This window comes from Candoia aspera, chromosome 1 (assembly GCF_035149785.1).
Source record: "Candoia aspera isolate rCanAsp1 chromosome 1, rCanAsp1.hap2, whole genome shotgun sequence".
NCBI classification, from domain to species: Eukaryota; Metazoa; Chordata; class Lepidosauria; order Squamata; family Boidae; genus Candoia; species Candoia aspera.
In genome coordinates this window covers 55,180,678-55,202,530 of record NC_086153.1, presented here as the reverse complement: position 1 = coordinate 55,202,530, position 21,853 = coordinate 55,180,678, and the positions used below count along the sequence as shown (strand labels likewise).

Sequence of the window (21,853 nt, the reverse complement as noted above, 5' to 3'; positions counted from 1 at the left end):
AATGTTTTAGGCTCACATTACCTAGGTAAAAATGTATTAATATAGTAATAGCAGAGTGAATGCTATATTATTATGTGATATATTTTATTAGATTATTGTATTTCTTTATTTTACTTTGTTTTTCTCCTTTTAAATTTTGCTGGTCATTGACCGAATAAATATTATTGTATTGTATTGATCTGGCAGGGTTGGCGCACTCTGGGTTCCATTGATTAAACAATGCCATCTGTTGGGACCCCAGAAGTGCACCTTCTCCGTAGTAGTGCCTGCCCTCTGTTCCCTCCCCCCGCCGAAATCTGAATGGCTCCCACTCTATTGCTATTCCAAAGAGCCTTAAAAAGAGCTGGTTCTTCACCCAGGCCTTTGGGGAGTATGACTGACACCCCTTTTTAATTTTTTGTTCCCTTCCGTGTTTGTTTTCTTAGCCTTCATTGTTCTGTCTTGTGCTGTTTTTTTGTGTCTTTTATATTGATTTCTGTTCTTAAATGATTTTAACAATTGTAAACTGCCCAGAGTCGCTGGGAATGAGGCAGCATATGAATTTAATAAACTATTATGATTATCATTATACACAACAATATGAAATCACAGCTGCCAATTTTTTAGCTGGTGTTGGCCTTCATTTGCACTGAGTTCTTCCCAAGAACCTAGGATGTTGTAATGTACTGGCCTAGTATTTTTTTATTATTATTATTATTATTATTATTATTATTATTATTATTATTATTATTATTATTATTATTATTATTCTGTAGGTGACACAGATCTGAAAGCAAATCTAAGTAACTCAGTATGTGTGTGTGTTCTTAAGGTTAGCTTTTGCAGCACTGGTTTTAGCATTGTCACAAGGACAAGTGACAGACAAACATTAGATACTAGAAAGACACACACTGTAATTAATGGATAGTGGCCAGTGTTTGTTGTTCAAGTGAACAATAAATATAGTCAATTAATACTTTTGAAAGCAAAGTAAGATGCAATGTCAAATCGAATGTTTTAAAACATGCGCTGGTGAGAACTCCTGACAGCATGACATGGACAAATGGACTTTAAGCCCCTCACCCTTCAAGACAAATTTTTTCCAATTATTTTACAACAGACAGCCATAAGGATATCACTGTCACTGGACTCTCTGGTAGGCCTCTGGCACATGCCTAAGGGTATTATGTGTTGACACTCCTGGACTTTACATATGAAAACTGTGGAGGAATACAAATCTGGAAGACTGGTAAGGCAGAGTGAAAGTCAAAGAATAGAGAAGTCTATTCCTTTATGATAATTTCTTGATCACTCCCTTGATTTCATAGTTGATTGAAAATGTCTATCTCAAACAAAATCAAATGATGTGAGCTTTAGCCTGCAGGTTTCAAAACCAATCACACTGCTGTTGTATAATTACTTTTGCCGCATATAAAACCAGGAGAATATGCCTGCCCTCCATACTCAGAATCAAACTTGGAAGAAGAGCTGGAGTCTGCTGGCAGAAGAAGGCCTCAGGAGGTGCAGCAACACCCAGTGCTTCAGATTCTAAAGTAAAGGGTGCCTTGCTGTAAATGACACAACATACAAAAATGCACACACAAAACTGATCCCAAGGGACAGCAGTGTGCTTTCCACCAGCCACTAAAATGTTTAACCTGTGTATAATAAAGAAGCTTTAACTTCTTGATTAGGTCTCAATGGCTTTCTGAAGGCCTTTTGGGGCAGGGGGTGGAAAGCTTCTGACACCATGTCAGATATTAGCTCAAGACAAATGATAGGAAAGAGGGCAGCAGAAGAGATAATGTATCTGATCAAAAACAGCCATGTTAATTGCTGCTGTTTGTTTCCAGATTTTAAGACTGTGTCATTGCTGTTAGTGCTTTATAAATCCTCTCTCTGTTCCCCCAATATCTTATGCATATCACCTTTAGTGCAATTAAGAGATTTATCCATCCTTATATGACATGGAGAACTTCAGAAGAGTTTGGTTTCCTGGAGTCTTCTAAGGCATGTTATTTCTACCTGTCAGTTGTGCAAATATATAAAAGTGGTAGGTCGCTGAGAGGGCAGTGGATATGTGAATAAGAATAAATGTGTCTTTAGATGTATATAAATGAATTGGTGAAGTGCGATTTCCTCATGTATATGAGAGTGTATATAGTACATACGGAAGTCTAGGGAGGTGACTGAATGAATGGTCTTTGTGGGAAGTTATATGTGTATGTGTATGGTACAGTATTGTGAGAAAGAGGTTGTACATCTATATATCTGCATAAATGCATAAGTAGAGTTTTCATACATGACAATAAATCATATGGGGAAGGAGTTGTGTGTGTTGATGGATGTAGCCCCCAAAGCTTTCCTTGACTTTTGATACACACTTGAGACCCCAAAGTTGTCTACTTTTACTTAGAAGTTACTGTATGCCTAGGCTATACCCGATCCACCCATTTATCCAAGATATCTATGAGGAAACCATTATGTCTACATAATAGTTTCTACTAACATACAACTGATATGATAAGACTTCTTTCTCACTTGTTTTATCAGAATTATTTTCTTGGTAAGCTGAACCTTCTCCTATTAAATCTTTGAACTATAGTCAAGGAGTCAAGAAATACATCCATTATCAGCAAAAGAATTGAAGATGACAATGAAGGCAGTTTGCTAAAAAAAATCCTCATTGGGAAGAATTCATCACAGTCATATTTAGATGCAAATCTTTATACAGTATTGTTTTGCCATCTTATTCTCATTGATAACAAGTCTACAATCTTTTCGTGCGATAATGGCTAACAGTGACTGCAAAGTGCATTCAAAATAACTAAAAATACCCGAAGTCATTTCAGAATTCTACTTTGCAGTGGAAGCAATTTTAGTACTTCACTAAAATGATGCTGTATGGTTGCTATTAGAAAGCTGGTCCTTCTAGGATAATAGGCCCACCTAACAGTGCTGCAGAATGAGTAAGAAACATGGGGCAAAGTATCTTTTTTCATGTCTGTGAGAAGAGTTAGAATGGTAGGAATAAGGACAGGGACTTTTCTGCAGTGGCCTCTTATCTATGGAGAACATTACCTATTAGGTTCCATCAAGCCCCATCTCTAGGAACGTCCCAAAGTATTTTCAATGGCTTTCTTTTAAGCGGTGTTCTTATAGGTCTACTATGGCTTCTAGGTTTTAATATTTCAAGACAGGGTATTTATTTATTTATTTATATTTCAAATTTAGTCACCACCCATCTCACTCAAAGAGCAACTCCGGGTGGTTTACAATAAAACAAGAATAAATGCTAATTAAAATACAATAAAACAATGTTCTTAAATAATATTCCAAGGCATAGATGGTAAATAAGTTCTTTAACTACAGGAGCATCTTCCAGGTGCTAACTGTTGGCAGATCGCTGGGAAAGCCTTTAGCCCAGGAGAGATCAGAAAAGTCACACACACCAGGCATATCTATAAAAATAATGTATTTACAGAAAGCAAAACAAAAGCAAAACATATTTAAAGGACTTAGCTCTCATTGAGAGCTACCTGGCTTGCTACATGCCGGCACAGAAGAGAAAGAGGAACTGAAACAAGTCTGGGCAGGTTCCTCCCCCCAGGTGCAATAATTAACATTCGAAAAGGGGGCAGCTGAATTCAACCTCTGCACCCGGCCAAAATGATTAGATACAATAGCACCTTAATCTGTTAGTAGGAAAACCTTTAACACTAACCAACCCCAGGGTTGGTTACCCCTCCTCACGCCCCATGCGAGATGGCAGAGCCAGGTCTTCACCCCTTTCCAGAAGGCTGGGAGAGTGAGGACCACCTCACCTCTGGAGGCAGAATATTCCATAAGGCAGGACCTACAGCAGAGAAGGCCCTCTTCCTGGGGCCCCCAATCGACATTCTTTCATAGATGGGGTCCACAGCATGCCTTTTCTGCCTGACTGGGTGGGATGGGTCAATATAATATTCATTTATTATCCTTAGTTTTACTAATTTTTATATCTGCGGTCATTTTGCTTTATTCTGTAAGCCATCCTGGGGAAGGATTTGTTCCCTGAACAGCATTCTAAGAATATTTTCAGCCAAGCACAGCCAGTTTCCACAGATATATAGCTAATCTCACTATAAAAGGGGATGTCATGTGGCAATGTTCAGTGGGATGTAAAGAAAACTAGTGAAAGTTACTCTGACAACAGAACTAACCATAGATATTGAACACCATCAATTCTGAAAAGTACTGCATTTTTTCAACAAAGGTGAGAATATTGTTGCTCCTGAAACTGGGACCTGCTCCAGAACTTTTTAATATATTGAACAAATTCCTATCCCACCTGAACCCACAGACACAGTGAATGGAGTAGGAAAAAAAGTAACACAGAGCTATGATCACAAGATACTACAGACATCATCCATTTAAGGGATTACGTTAAGACCAACTTCCTGTACGTTGTAGGTTGATAGGAAAAACTGACCTATTAAGGCACTGCAACAAAGCTCTTGGATACCCCATTGTCATTATATTATAATGAAACCTGTCTAGAGTTTTCTGTTAGCAAAGTAGGATTGTTACAGCACAGTTGGTAACATCTGGCATTTACTAAGAAAATCTAGTTACAGAATAACGTGGTGCATTCAGATCAGGCTCTTTCTCTTTTTCTTTCTCTTTCTTCTCTTTCTCAGTATGTAGAATATCCTTCAGATTGCTGTATGTTTTTTTTAAACTATCTTTCTTTTGTGCATTTGTAAAGTCCCTCAGCTCATGCCTTCCAGCCTTCTTTGGCATCTTTATGCATTTAGAAATCTCTATCTTGTTTTATGTAAACTCTAGCTTACATTCAACAAAATTATTGAGAAACATAAATTGAATCACAGTAAGAATAACAACAATACAGATAACATTGATCAAAAGTGGAATGTCCTCGGCAATAAGAGGCACTTGAGAGGCTTTTCTCTCTGCCCCACAAACTGTAGGGTATTTCTGGAATTCTAAGGGTTTGGGATCTGATTATTTTATCCTTTAGTGACTGTCCTCTTTTATCAACAGTGCAGTATTCTCTGGCAAATTTGCTTGCTTGTATAACACAGCACTGAAGGTAGGACAAATCATACTAAACCTTACTTAGACAATAATGTTGGTGAAGTCTCTTGGGTGCCTAGAAAACACTGAGAGAGCTGGGATTATAGAGTAAAACAGGGAGAACAATAGATAAACTCTGTCAGCGGGGTATTCTTGGCTTGGCTTGCTGAAGACAGCAGCTTGTAACAAAACATGAGAGGCAGAAGTTCAAAATCCTCTGCCACAGCCATGTAATCAGAGAAAGACTTGCTGGTCTGAGGCCAGTTATTATTACTAGACTGCCTAAAAATGCATTTATGGAACCATAAAATAGTCAGACAGACTTCAGTGAGATTACTTGGAGTTGGTTCAGCAGAAGAGATCAAGATACAACAGAGGGGAGCAAGCAGCTGCTAAACTCAGGGGAAAGCAGTTGTAGTGATCTAGAAACAAGTACAGTTCCATTTCTTCTCAGTCACCACCAGGGACAGCTGGACAAGACCATCATGATCTCCCAAATACTTGCCACTCCCAGGTTCCTGCAAAAGGATTCATTACATCCCTAAGGAAAGGATATGTGGAATGCATAAACGCTTACTTGCATCAGCACTGGCATTTATTAAAAGTGCCACAGTAGATCTCTGGCTACAGCAATGTACCTCAAAATGAGCCCCACTGAACTCAGTAGAGCATATCTCCAAGCAGCTATACTTAAGATTTAAGGGCTTGATTATTTTGGTAACATTTAGACATTTGGGCACCTAAGTACATCTTTATCTGTGGGTTCGCTAGATGTTGTCAAGCAGTGGATAAAGATACCAACCAATGGGCAGTGTAGACATATTTTACCAATGGACCAGGTAGTCTTCATTTAGCAACCACAATTGGGACTAGCAACTGGGTTGTCAAGAGAAACGGTCGCTAAGTAAAACCACATCTGGGCTTACGACCAGCTTTCCTTTGTTTTACAGACATGCAAAGCTCATAATTGTGAGGACTGGTTGTCAAGTTTCCTTTTCATCACTGTTGTAACTGTGAACGGTCACTGTACAAGGCAGTCACTAAACAAAAGATTACTTGTATTTACTTTAACCACTTCTCTCCCTCCACCCCCATTCCATTACAGCACTCTGGAATGAAGAAAAAATACTTCAAAGTCTATCAAAATAAACACTTTATTTTTCAACCATTTTGCTTATGGCTGTATCCTGTTATATTGCACCCATTATTATATAGATACTCTGAAAAGAACATAAAGAAAAATTGTTCTCTAGGGCTCTTTTTATAGTTAATCATATTGTTTTACGACTCTGAAAGAAGCTTCAGTGACAGAACAGAAGCCATGTTGAACTTAAAAATAAAAAGGGGGAAATCCTTGTATAAACGTGAAAGCACAGATAATTACAACTGAATTCACAAGATGCTTTAGTGTGAATTTAACTAAGAGAACAAAAGGAAATACACTGTGATCTTAGAAACGCCCACAAAGCTACTCTTATTTCTTTCAAGACAGTGCAAACTTTGATGGAGAGCACAGATTCAGATCTTTAGGAAAAGCTAATTTTTGTCTTTATCAGACAGAACTCTTTGATGCAGTACATAGTATGCAAAGTACAACATGCAGAGTGCTATTTAACTTGCACTCAGTTAAATGAGAAAGATGCAACCGACACTCACAAGCTCTTTCTCTCCTAAATGAAAAGCATTCCAACCACTTAGTGCAGTAAAAATCACATGCATAATATTTGTTAAATTGTTCCATTACGTATAAGAACCTTGAAGGAAAATTAGAGATCTTTACCTGTCTTAAAGAAATCAGGCAACTCACTTTGAGTAGACCTTGCTGCTTCATTTGTTACGCTTGTTTCAGGAACAGCAGGGAAACAAGCCCACTAATTCTCCCAAGAAATCATGCTCTTTTAGCTATGCTTACCCTCCCCCCCAGCAAAAAAAAGACATTGAGAGCAGCTCACCAACTAGTGGGGCATAAATTGCTGCAGGATTAATATGCATGATCTTTGTTTATATTACTGGCAGTCGTGCATGAGCCCAAATGAGCCCAGTTTGAGCCCTGGACGGAAGGAAGCACTCAGGAGACTGACAGTTTGAACAGCTCCAAAGGGCAAAAGGAAAATGCTTGCACACTGCAAAGCAGAATATTATAAAACTGTCATATTTTCATTTCTGTCCTACCTGCGACTAACCCATCACTTTTTTTTTTCACTTGGAGAGTAAGTGGAAGCAATTAGATTTTAACGTCACCTCTTTACCAATAAATTCTCTGCTGTTCCACTCATTGCCTTGTCTGCTTCCTCCAAATATAGTTACCTTTCCAGTGCCTGCTAGTCAAAACCCACTTAGAGGGTTTTAGAGGAGAATCAAATTGAACAACCTGCCTTGTGAATACAAACAAGCACATCTTGGCATGTACTCCATCATCTAAGAGGTGTCTTTTTTTCTCTTTTTCTTCTGCGCCCTATTTGCTCTACCTCAGGAGAATTCCCCCAAATCACAAGTTCTTCAGAAATGGCCTTTTATGGAATATTCCCCTAAATATTTCCTCGCAGGTCTTGCTTACCCAAAATACATACAACCTTACTGTGACTCAAAGGTTTCCTTCACTAGTCAGGTTTGGTCTGAAAAATCCTGGAAAGTTAACTAAATATGGTAGCAGAAAACAAAACAATGTGAGAAATCAATACAGATTCTGGAGACCATATAAACCAAAGGCTCACTGTGTTGAAATCTAATTGCTTTTACTTATCTTCAATGCAGCAAAACCTATATATAGGGTTGTTTTTATGGCCATAAGGCTCCTGCATTCAGAAACTGAAAATGAATACAGGCACAATGTCTGAAAGAAAACTAAATTTATTTAGCTTATAAATTAAATCTGCAGAAGTGAGTTGAAGGTGTAGGATGTTAACTCTTTAAGGACATGTAACACAACTGCCCGCTCTGTGGGGGACAGTCATTTATGGCACTCCTTCACAGAGAGTTACACCTGGCCACAACATCCATAGCACTGAGGGCATCTTTCTTACGTAAACACATCCTTCATTGATTATATTTATTTTATATCATATATTCATTTTAGAACTTACATTTGACTTTTTTGAGGGCCTTTGAGTCAGTCTTGACTCTTGGCAACTTCATGGATAAACCCATGTGGTTTTCTTGGCACATTTTCAGACGGAGTTTGCCATTGCCTCCTTCCTAGGGCTGAGAGAGAAAGACTGGCCCAAAGTCACTCAGTCGGCTCCCAGTCCAGGACCTTAATCACCTTGCCAAACTGGTTCTTACAAAATGTAAACATTCCCAAATCCCAGTGAAAACTTTTCCATACAACACTTTCCAATCTTTTGAGTATTATATAGTTCAACTTCAATATTACGGGTAGGTTCAGGAGGAGTATTTGTCAAAGCCAAGTGTCTGTTACATAATGTCCCTAAAAATTATGTACAGTGCAGCGTACAGAGCAGAGGTGTCACAGGACTGTAGAAGAGTCATGTGAGTATGTGTGTATGTGTACACACACACACACATTAAACATGAAAGCATAGGAGGAACCTCTCTGGATCAGGCCAAGAGCCCAGCTGGTTCAATACCTGCTGTCACAGGAAGTTCATGAACACGGACAGGAAGGTGATAGGTCTCCACTGTTACTACTTAACATTTAGTATTTAAGATATATTGCCTGTGATTATGTAGAGAGTAAACAGTCACTCAAACTAGTAACTCCTAGCGGATTGATACTACCTGAGTTTGTGTCCTAACAGCCAGGAACCACGCTGAGACAAGGAATAGGTCTCTAGTGCTTTATTGCTGCTACATTAGACAGAAAATCCTAACAAACTGAAGAAGCGTGGGAAAAACCCAGGCAGATAAACCCCAAAAGTTAAGGCGGGTCTGATCTGTGTCTCTTTGAATGGCTGCTTAACTCCTCAGTACTACGCATGTGTTTTCCCCCCCCGGATAGGGGCCCCCTCCTGCTCACCATCAGTGCTCATGACAGTTTGTCGCGTCATGTTTTAAAACTATCAAAATTGGTGACCATAGCCTCATCTGATGACGGCAACAGTCATACCATCCCTACATATCATATAATTCCTTGTACCAATCCTCAATCTCTTTGCATTTATTTTTAATGGGTCACCCCAGTTCTAAGGGAGAAAAACTTCTTTATGGCATTTTTCATTTTATGTATGACTTTATGTATTTCTATCACGTCTTTTTTTATCTGCCTTTGCTCCAAGCTAAGAAATCCCTGAGCTGTACTTTTTCCTCATAAGGCAGCTACTACAGCCATGTAAACATCTTGATTGCCCTCCTCCTTTTTTGGCACCTCTTCCAGCTCTGCAATATCTTTTTCTAGTATAGTAACCACATCTGTCCACAATACTCAAAATGTCTTACTATAAATTTATATGATGGCATTAGTGTATCAGCTGTTTTTTTTCGCCCTCAATTCCCTCTGCTGAATATAGTAAATATGTAGACTTGGAGAAGAAGGAGAGGTAGGGGGAAGATACTGAATCCTACTCACCCTAAAGCAACAAGATTAATTCCATGCTGAGGATGGGTTGGATACTGAAGAACTCCAGAAAGAGTTTCCTGTGTTCTGCCCCTTTCTTGCTACTGATATGAGACATGTCCATACACCATACACACAATCCATCTGTGCCCAGCTTCTCTCTCTGTCCAAATGTATCTCTGTGCTGATTCAAAAACAGCTTTCTGTGGAATTATTCCAGAGCACCTGACTATTTTTAAGCCTTAACAATAATTACTTAAAAATATCTCTCCCTCTCCCTCTCTCTCTCCCTCTAATAATGTATTGGGCCTGGAACCCCAAGTATAAATTGGTAACACTGAATTCAACTATTCAGTCTGTACAAAAACTACAGTTAATTTTTTTAAAAAAATCTATAATGTATAACCTGTCAAGCACTGAATAATTGGCTGATTTTGGAAACCCTGTATAAATTCTAGATGATCCTGGTTTGGGATATTATTCTGGCCAGCTCCTTGACATCCCCTCTCCCCGCATCCCCAGAGTTCAGTTGTTGTCATGAGTACTGATGGCGAGCAGGAGGGGGCCCCCATCCAGGGTGGAAAACGCATGCGTAGTACTGAGGAATTAAGCAGCCATTCAAAGAGACACAGATCAGGCCCGCCTTAGCTTTTGGGGTTTATCTGTCTGGGTTTTCCCACGCTTCTTCAGTTTGTTAGGATTCTGTTTAATGTAGCAGTAATAAACACTAGAGACCTATTCCTCGTCTCAGCATGATTCCTGACTGTTAGGACAGTTGTTATCAAATCTGAGCCTACTTTTCCATCCCACTGAAAAGCTGGATCTTGTCTTTACTTGTATATGCTATCATAGAACAGATGAACAAGACATACTGTTATATGAAGACTGTTTCTCCATCTAGCCCAGCACTGCTTACACTGACTCATAATGGCTCTCCCAAATCTAAGCACAGATTTTTCTCTCTCCTCTCTGATCCTTGTCACTAGAGATGCCAGGCCCCCCTCTTTAGACAGCATCTGCCCTTCTAACTGAGCAACTACCCCAACTGTAACCTCATCCATATTAGAGGCCCACCAATCCAACTCCATTTTCATTCCTGCAACTAAGCTACAAACTAGAATGTAAGTCACAGATCAGTTGAAGGCCTCTTGGACTGCATTCAGCAATTTATGCTATAACCTCAGCTTGTGATCTATAAAAGAAGGATGGGAAAATAGCCTTCCAGATGTTGCTAACTGTAGTTCCCAGCATCCTTCACTACAGGCTATGCTGGTTGGGGTTGCTGAGAATCGTAGTTTATGTGGAGCATTGCCTATATCTTCTGTAAGCTGGATGTTTAAATTGTCTGTCCCCATCGTATATTAGTTTCTACAGAAGAATGGAATAAAGCTTATTTGATAAGAGGTTTTGATCTGAAAATACAATTTAGCTGTAATGACAGCAGGAAGGCAAGGTCTTTAATGTAAGAGAATATTAGTTCTACTATGTAATAATGCTGGCTTTTATCTTCAGTTAAAGGATCTAGTAAATCTGTGTGACATCACTGCCAACAATCTGGAAGAGACATCATCAAAATAAAATAGTGACCAACATCAAACAAAATAAATTTGATATTTAAATTTTGTATTTATATTTATATTTAAGGTATTAATTGTGGTTTTATTGTATTTTAATTTTTTAGCTCTATTGTAAACCGCCCAGAGTCCCTTTGTCAGGAGGAGATGGGCGGTGGTGAAATTTGATAGATAGATAGATAGATAGATAAAATATACCAAGCTTATTATAAGGCCACAACACTATAAATTCATAGAAAACACTATAAAAACAATGAATACTTTAAGTAATCATTTAAAACACCAATTTCTTGGTTAATGTTCTATGCACATTACCTTCTTTTTTTCAGTTTTTTTTTACACTTTTACCTCTTTTAAAAGAACTGCCAAGGCAACACCAATATACCACCAGCAGAAACTAACAGCATTTACATATCTGTAAAATCAATGTACCATTTGGAAAGTGGAGGTCAGTAAGGCTAACATATGGAGCAAGAAAACCGTGGAACCCTGGCATGTCTGAATTCATTGGGAAGTATCTCCTGCAGATGGCAGAAACCCAAAGCAATCACGAAGATTTTTTTCTTTATTTTTGCTGTGGGCAAGTCATCCCACTCACTGTTACATTTCCAAACTGCCAAGCCTAAGTAGATGACTTTATTCAGGATATCACTCTCTCTCTTACACACACACAGCATACGGAATATACAGTGAGATTTGCAGCAAAATGTTGGCTCCAACTTCATATTGCTTTATCTAATAAATCAAATGACTATTTTCTATATTTTAAAGAGACAAGTTCTTTTGTAAACAATCAGTAGAATCTATGACAATAATGTTGCATCAGATTTGAAATGGCCTCACCCAATTGGATTCTGCTGGTATGTTTATGGGATTCTTATTGAGTGCCATGCTGCTATTTTTTTTCCTGCTGCTCTAGGAGTCTATGGACCTGTCTCACAATAAGGCATAACAAGGAGTGAGTGAGATGAAATGGGGCAAATGAAGTTAGTTGACAACAAGCTTCTCCTTCTGGAAATAACACTGCCTGCACGGAAGAAAATGAAAGTGATACCCACACTGGGCTTTTTAACAAGCAAGCTGATAACCAGGCTTACAATACAGAATAACAGTAATTCACAGCACAGTAAAAAGGCAGGCCAAGGCTTGTATATAAGGCTCAAGCAGGAGATGGAACATTCAGAGTCCAAAAGCAGAGTCAAGGTTTCAACAGAAAAGAGTAAGGAACACAGGACTGACATTGATGGGGTAGCACTGGCCAGGCCTGCACTTCATGTTGGGTTATTGCTTGCTTAAACATAAATTAAACAATTCATAACTGACTGAATTCACACAACATACTAAGCCACAATGAAACAAACCACATTTGGCTGGGTTCAATCAACACACTAAACCACAAAGAAGCCAATCACATTTCAGCATGGTGCATTATGGCGATTTAGTTCATGCTGTTAGTTTATGGATTGGTATATTATCTGAATCCAGCAAATCATACTGAGTAAGGTATGGTTCAATTAATCATATATAAATGAATCAAGAAAATGCAGTCAGTTATTTTCAACAAATAACTTGTTATTGTGTTTCTAGGCTTTCAGAATTGCACGTTGCAAGCTAGTAGTGTAAAGTCCAAAGTTCCCAGTCTTAAATAGGACTTTACACATGCACAGGTTTTCACCCATGAGGAATTTTAGGCTCTTTCTTAAAATGAGCATTTCTAAACCAAGAAATACACTCTGATATTAGTATACCTAGGTCTCCTGTTGGAATCAGAGGAGGAGTCAATGTCTTAACTAGGTAGGGTTGGAGACATCCCATGATGTCTTCTTGAGGGAGCAAAATCCCTGGTTTTCACATTACTCTTATGCAGTCAATGCCTCCACCACTCATAAAGGCCCTATGCTGCTGCTTCTCCTTAACAGTGATTTACTCCTGAATGTGGGCTTCTCCTACTACTGCTAAAGGCCTGCTCATCAGGGAGCAGACAGTTCCACCAAACCTGCAGGTATATACATGATGAAGCTTCATTTCCATGGACACACTGTCCCACAAAATCTTTCTGGTTGTTATGGGCAACTAAACTACTACTTGTAATGCTAGCTAGAGATCCTTCTGTTTTGGCATCTGAAAATAATTAGATTTACACCACAAATTTTTCAAGGAAATCAATCCTTACACCAGCAGGAGTAGAGCAATCTATAAATTAGCTAGCTGGATGGATGATGGATGCATGTTTGGCACACTTTCAGCTTTAGCTCTTTACGTCTGAAAAAAAGTTGTTTATTTTAAAATGGACAAAGGATATGGAACAAAAGGTGCAAAGGAAGAAATGGGATTCAGTGGAAAGCTTATGTTGATCAAATTAGTAGCAGCTGATCAGAAATATACATTAAGGATTCAATTTCAATGGTATTGAATGGGTTTATGCAGTGCTTCGGATGCAAATGAAAAACAGTGCTTCAAGGTACAAACCTGACACCTGTCTGCAATTCCTTAATGCTGCCCTTTGCAGCTAGGAAAAAGATATATCTAAGTTAAGGAGTTGTAAACAGGTGCTACATTCACATTCCTGCTGCTCCAAAGTATCTTTTCACCTTTGAATCTGAATTGTTCTACAGTCCTCATACTGAACTACATGCAAATTACACTGGATCTAACATTTGCAAATTTCCCTTGCTGGTGATAAAGGTTTGAGTTGAGGGATTTTTTGCACCTTTGGGGGCTTTTCCAACTGTTTTAAAGGAACATAATTGAGAAAATGGCCAGCTGCCTGATACCATCAGAGTACCTGTGCAATTTCCTCAGGCAGGTAAGGATATAAAGATCTACATCTGGTTTTTTGGATGGATGGATAGATGTATACTAGTCTGAAAAAAAAATCTAGTGAATACAGAGAAGTCATTTCCAAAATGAAACAATCCATCCTGCCTGAGGAATAAACTGAGGATAGCTTCTGGAAGGACAATGTTGTCATCTGATCTATGGAACCAATAGGTTCCCCTCCTAAAAAGCAAAGCAAACAAAATCTTACTTTTGAGATTTTCTCCACTTGTCTGTTCTCATAAAATGATTTTTGTTATGTATACTATGTGGTAAGTGCCGTTTGTTCTCTCTTTATTATTTATTACTAGAACTTTAAATACTGGAATATTCTGAGAGTTGTAGTTTAAGCAGACAATTCTATTTTTCTGCTGTACTAGTACGCTATGCAGTAATTATTTCTGAGACTTTTATGCTACCTCAGTCAAAACCAACTCTAAGCAGTGTATGGCAAACGGTATGCAAAAAAATAAAAGATAATATAATGAAGAGTCAGTATACAACCAACAATAGTATCCATTGTGCCACATTTCAGTCAGGCAGAATTCTATTCTCCCACTGTCTTTTTACAAGATCACGGGGAAGAGGACTTGCTCTCCTCTATGTTCAAGCAGTTACATAGGAGATGCGTCCCCAAAGAGAGTGCCTGCTTCTGGGCCCACCATACCAAATACCTTAGTATGTAGAAACCATCAGTAGCACTCTCTGTACACACTTGGGTAGTCAGATTCCAATTGGGATAGGTGATCTCAAAGATATCCAGCAACTTGAACTGCACTCAGGAACAAACAAAGCCAACACAGCTCCTGTAATAATGATGTAATTTAGTAATGACAGGTCTATTATCACATAGGCAGCCACATTCTGCACCAGTTGAAATTCTGGGTTGACTAACAGGAGCACCCAGTTCCTCATCCTTTCCCTGGCAGCCTAGTCCAGGCAAAAGAGGCAAGGGGCAAGCTAACAAGTTGTAGAAGTGGCATCATAAAGGACACTGCACATTTCTTTGAAAGCTATGGGTTCAAAAACCTCCTAGGTAACTCTACAAGACCCCATCAAATGCTCAGATTCTTCCAACTCAGTGCAAAAATGAGTGATTAGAACATAATCCAATAGCTGAGGAGTGTAAGAAGGGGAATATACAACTTCTAGGCATTCTACAGAAGGCAACACATCAAATAAACGTTACAAAAAGATGCATGTGACTCACTTCTGTTTTCCACCCCATTTTAGCTCCTCTGGAGCTGTTACCAACAAGCATATCAGTTTTTCTACAATTACAATTCCTAATGTATTCATCTACCTATTGTGAGTCATCTACCAGGGTGACTATTTCAGACTTACAACCAGATAGGTATGGGTCCAAGGAAGCCAAGACAACCCTGTTTGGAATTAGGCAGTTGCTACAATCTCTAATTACTTTATCTAAGAGTTTGCCTATTAAAATCTGGGCAAAAGTATCCCAAACCAATGGTTTCATAATACAGGTAGTCCTCATTTAGTGACTGCATCAATTAGCAACAGTTTGAAGTTACAGTAGTGATGAAAAAGTAACTTTGTGACCAATCCTCACATTTACAACTTTTGCAGGTCTGTAAAACTAAGGAAAACTGAAGTAAGATTATAAGCATAGTCACTGTTTTACTTAGTGACCATTTTGCTTAATGACAGAGTTCCAAATGTGGTTGCTAAACAAGGACTACCTGTAAAAACTTCACTGCTGCTTCCTTCTAAGCAGTGGCAGTAGAGAGAAACATAAATTAAATCCACATGCCATTTCCAGCCCTGATAGATTATACCAGCAAGGACAAAGGGAACATTTGGTAGACCGCAACTTTCCAAGAGTTCTCAGATTCATAGACTGAAAAATATCCATTACAAGTTCTGCCACAACTATGTTACAAGACTAATTCTCAAGTTATTGTAGCCTATAGTCCATTATTATTCACATTCAGAAGATGAGGAATTGAAGATAATGGAGAGAGTGGGTTATCTAAGGCACTCTGGAGTTCATTATCACAGAGGTATTTGAACTCTATAATTGCCTGTGTCAGTGTAGCTTGCTGGAAAATCCTCTCTCTCTCCCCAGCAGAAATGCAAAGGAGATGAGGAATCTGTTCTGCTGGCAGATACAATTTTTCCAATGGCTAAATACCATTCCATACAATTTTGCATTTTTAAAATTAGTATCACTGATATTACTGTTTGTTGTTGTTTATTCGTTCAGTTGCTTCCGACTCTTTGTGACGTCATGGACCAGCCCACGCCAGAGCTTCCTGTCGGTCGTCAACACCCCCAGCTCCCCCAGGGACGAGTCCGTCACTTCTAGAATATCATCCATCCACCTTGCCCTTGGTCGGCCCCTCTTCCTTTTGCCCTTCACTCTCCCTAGCATCAGCATCTTCTCCAGGGTGTCCTGTCTTCTCATTATGTGGTCAAAGTATTTCAGTTTTGCCTTTAATATCATTCCCTCAAGTGAGATATTACTGTTATCTCCTACTAAAAATATTTAAAAAATGATAACGTATCATAAATATATCTGCACTAATTCCTTTGGGTTACTAGGACTGTTCAGTCTCATGAATATTCAATCCTAATTTGATATGAATCTCCTGCCAGACAAAGAAATTCTTCTATATTTTCCTCCTATCAGTTCTTACTCAGTTTGCTGAAATTCTTCCCAAGAAGAGAATTTCAGTTAAATTCTTCTGGCTAGAATGTAATGTTTTTGAAACATTTTTAGTTACGAAGTGCCCAATTAGTGTCTGTCTTCCACTGTAGAATTGTCACCCCAACAGTCTACAACCTCTCTGGCTTCAATTAAATCCTAAAGGAAGATTTCTCTTTTTCACTAAGCATGCTACTGTCATCAAAAAAGGCAATAAATGGTTAAACAATTACTTTTGGAGAAACTATTCAGACAATTCCTCTACCCAGAAATTGGATCGGGAATTTTGAAAGGCCATTTGTAGCCAGGTCTATATCAAACAGTTCTTCACACCAACTAATTATAGAATTGGTTTATTGTTCTTACTAGCTATTAGAATTTATGCAAAATGTTTCAAAGTCAAACCATTCTGATACCTGTTCCTATCATACCAGAAATGTTCTGTCTGTTCAAAAGTGTTCAGATATTGGAACGGGCAATTCTAACCTTAACAGATGTAGTCCAATCTCAGAAGAGGCTATGCTGCTTGACCTTGAAATAGACTCCCTTATTTTGACACTGTTCAAAACTGTGTTGTTTCCCTGTAAAACTCTCCTTTTTTCCTGGAAACTTAATGTGATCATCATGGTGGGAGCCAATCTATATGAGATAATATTGCATCAGTGCTTAACTGCAAGTACTGCTGAGATATTCATTTGCTTTCAGACAGTAGCCACATGCTCTTTTCTCTAGAGGGAAGCTGACAGCCCTGATGGGTGTCAGTTAATAACTAAATAGAGAGGCTGGTGTTCTTAGAGAGAAATAATAAATGGAATACTTGCCATCTGCCCTATTGTAGAGGGTAGATTTAACCCAGCAGCTATTTCATTCTGCTTTTTGGTCCGAAGCCCATCCTTCTTAAACACTTCAGTTCTAAACATGTGCAGAGTGAAAGGCTGATATTAGCTTCACAAAGAGCTGGGTTGTTTTTTTTAATTGGAGCATGAGATGGGCAGAACGCAGATGTTCAGTCTACTTGTATGTTTTTTTTCCTCTTCCTTTGACACAGTAATTGGGTTCAGATTTATTGGAGTTGTCAAAACAACACAGTGAACGTTGTAGTGTTTGCTAAGTATTCAGGAAAGTGCTGTGGAAAGGTGTCCTGAAAGTCAAAAGCAGCAGGCATTCAGTAGAGTAGGCAATGGAAGCAGGAAAGATACAGTGGCAGAGAGGAAAATAAGAACTTCCAATAGGAACTGTAGTTTGTTATCAGACAGCTTGTTCGGGGGCAGATACAGACTGGCATCACAGTGCACTTTGTAAATAGACTGTGGCAAGATGACTCACTGCTCATGTTTGACTGACAGGCTACTAGAAACTAACAGCCACACAGATATTCAGAAACAAGGAGAATTTCACCCTCTGGAACTTTTAGAGATGTTTAGTGGTGGCTCTCCCTAGCAAGTTACTGTGAAGAGCATGTAAAAGTGTTTTGGTTTTTTCTTTGTTAAAAAAATACTTATTAGCTGAAGTTACAAGTCAGTCTGCCCAATAATATTTTTCCCTAATATTGTTGGAAAATTACTGTGTGCAATTTCCAGTTTAATTTCTACCAAGTAGACTCCCAGTCAATCCCTATCTCCAGATCAGAGCAAGCACACACCACTCAGTTCAGCTAGCAGAAATACAGCTCGATGTTTATTTCTTTAGTTGGCAAAAAGGAATGAAAAACAGGCAAAAGCAGGGTAATATGAATATCAAGCAAGAAATAAAAGGGAAGAGATTGCATTATACCTATCTACTGTATATCAAAAGGCATAGAACTTCCCAATATTGAAACAATACAGTGTGTGATTAGCATGATAGTCCCAAAGGGAGTAGACTTTGGTTATTCCAGATTTAACCCTTTTATGTACAAAGCAGTAGCAGAATAGAGATGGAAACTAGGACACCAGGTGATCCCTCATCTATTCTGCACCATTTAAGAAACAGTTTGGTGGGTGGGAATGGTATGTGCAAAAATATGTGCATTGTAAACAGTAAGAAGGGAATTACACAGAGAGAGAGAGAGAGAATGAAACAGACACACCAACAACAACAACCTTAGATCTACATGTGACACAGCCTGCAGGTTTTGGGAGAAGGGACCAAGTCTAATCTACTTATTGTTTCTTCTGTGCTGCATTGCTACCTGTTCCCCAGCTTAATAGATTAACAGCAAACCTTCAGCAAGGCTCTTTGGGGTGGATTATTTGTATATTATTTTTAATCCACCTTTAAGACAATTCCTCAGCCTAATATGACTTACCCTCAGACAGCTAAACTGACTAAGCAAACCAATATTTTCATATACTTTCCTGAATGTGGTCAGCAATACAAAGAAACATTGCTGCCTTGCTAAGGAATAAAGTTGGAGAAATTGAACTTTTCTATTTTCTGTGGTGCACTGTTTAGCCAAACGTAAACACTTTTAATGCTCAGTAGGATCTGTCAGTGAGAGATGCTATGAGGCTCTAGTACGCACCCTGGTAAAATTGTCTTTTATGCAGTATAAGATACTATGAATTTCAAAGTGGTTAATCATGATTAAATTATGCATGTTTATAAAATAGTGATGAAATTTACAGGATAAGACAGCACACTTGAATGGTATTAAATTAAATTGCCCAGCCTACAGTCAATTTAATGCATCTTGAGCCTTTATCATAGCTTGTCTTCACCAGTGCTCAGACAAGAGAAGCATGGAATAGATGAGGTGCTTCCTCCTTGTAAACTGCTCAAATGCATATATCAACAACTTGCATACCTGCATAAGAATAACTTCCCTCAAACCTTGATGTTCTCCTATTCCTTTAGAATAAAAAATCAGCAATTATTTTTTACACGGGGTAAAGTAGTCATAGATCAAGAGATGGAAGATCTTTTCAAGGTTCAGCAACTATAGGAAAGACCATGAGCACGCATGCATGATCCATTTTTAACAAAATTAGAGAGATAAACTGCAAGTTGCCCTACTGTGCTCTGTTGGAAGCCACTCTATTTCACATATCCACTGATGCCCAGAAGGAGTGTGGAGAGCTAGCTAAGTGGCAAAATCCACAGATGAGGCAAAACGATTCAAGATAATATCTACAACAGACTAGAATTGTTAAGGATTCCATAGCTTTAATGCAATGGCAGTTTAAAGTAAATGTGTTAGAATTTAGTAATTTCTACTGATGGCGTTCTGAATGAGCTGCTGTATTGCTAACTCTGGCTAGCTGTTGTATCTCTCCACTGTGGCCAACTTCTTGAATATAGCATCTCACTACAACTCAGCCATCCAAATGGCAAACAGAATGCAAGAAAGCATTAGGAAAAAGACAGCAACGGGAACATCTATGTATATAAGATCTTATATCTGAATGTTAATCTGCTTAATGTTACTCCAAGGATGTGTATAAACATTACAAATAAAGGAAAATATAGTTGAATATTTTCTAAGGAAAATAATCCTAGCATAAAACTGACTCAATTGCTGGTTTGTTCTTCTTAGGAATTAAAGAAGAGTTGAAGTGAACAATTCATTAAAAAAACAACAGTGACTTGGAAGGAGATAGAGACAAGGACCTAATATATAGTTTCCTTTTTACTTTCCAAAGCTTCTACATTTTCATGCAGTTTGAGCCAACTGCCACCTGCAACTCACTCATGAAAAGCAACTTGATATGTTTTTATTTGTATTTATTTATATTTCAAATTTTGTCACCGCCCATCTCATTCAAAGAGCGACTCTGGGTGGTTTACAAGAAAACTAAAAATAAATACAGATTAAAATACAATAAAAACAGTACTTCTTAAATGTAAATGTAAAATATAAAATCCAAGATGGATGTTGTCAATCTCTCTCCTCCTAATAGTTACTGTAATTTCATTTCCAAATTTGGCAAAGTTTTGCTGAGCAAAGAATAGTGACATTACATGCCTTGTAATGTAAAAGGATGTAGTGCATGAAGGGCATGTAGTGCAATTCACAAGTCTTTGGAGACCAAGCAAAGCAGAAAAACGACCAGATCCTTTTGAAGAAAATCATTGTGGGAGCAATTGACACAGCAGATTCAGAGGTGAAAGATATTTCAAATCACTTGAAGATATGTAAAATAGGAAATACAGAGTATTGTTTGAAGCATAAACCCATATAATCAGAAAAAAATGAAAATAGATATGGAAAAACATATGAGGATGGAATTGTGAGATCCTACCAATTTCCATCCTTTAATTTTGTTGTTGTTGTTGTTGTTGGAAATGTCATATACATAATTTCAAGTAAAACAGTAATACAGGGATGACTTGCTGTAATTCATTCTAGAAAAATCATGCTACATTCAGAAGATATAGAGCAGAAACTCAACCCTGACACTATTTTCAGGTATACAGGAATTGGGACAAATAGTGATCCCAATTTATGAAATTCTAGACCTCATAGACACATTTTAATAAAAAATACTGGGTCCCAATGATATCTATACAAAAGAATTAAAACACTCAAAAATAATTGAATTAAGAAAAGATGTATTATGTGACTAAGATTGATCTCTTTGCAAGAGAACTAGAAAGTGGCCAGTATGACACCAGTTTTAACAACAACAACAACAACAGGACTACAATTAACTAACTTTACTTCTGTTTCAGATAAACAGTGGTACATTTTTATGAAGAATTAGCTGCTCCCTGGTATGTTTTTAATAATTAATTTACATGTTTAGGCCACAGTCTTCATAAATATTCTGGAATTAGGTGATCAGTGAGATGATCAAGTCTGCTGATATCCGCTTAAGTCAAAACTAGAAACTTGAAAAGGATTTCACCAAACTAGAAAAATAGGCCTTTAAAATGGCCAATTCAGTTCAATAATAATGTTGGCCAGTAGCCAGTTTTATATTGATAGTGCAAACTTTGGTTTAACCTGGTATTTTTAACTCTATTGCACCTGTTTATGTATATATTCTTAAAGACAGGCTCTGCACTTATCAAGTAATATTTTAAATGCAATATTTATTAAAAAGCAGAAAGGTCACAAAAATAAAGCTAATAGTAATGTCTTTTTTATGCAATTGAGTCAGTCTTTTTTTAAAAAAATTAACTGAATACAAAAACACAAAGAAAAAGAAAACACAAAATTATAAAGAGAAAAAAGCTACAGATAAACATACAAGGCATACATTTATCAATAAATCGATGCCTTGATTTATTACAGTCATCCATAGC

General features: G+C 38.0%; 1 protein-coding gene across 1 annotated transcript in view; it reads right to left on the bottom strand.

Annotated features, from left to right (window-relative positions):
* GALNT14 (polypeptide N-acetylgalactosaminyltransferase 14) overlaps positions 1-21,853 on the bottom strand; it is a 294,843-nt gene that overhangs the window by 132,291 nt on the left and 140,699 nt on the right. The window lies entirely within an intron of this gene.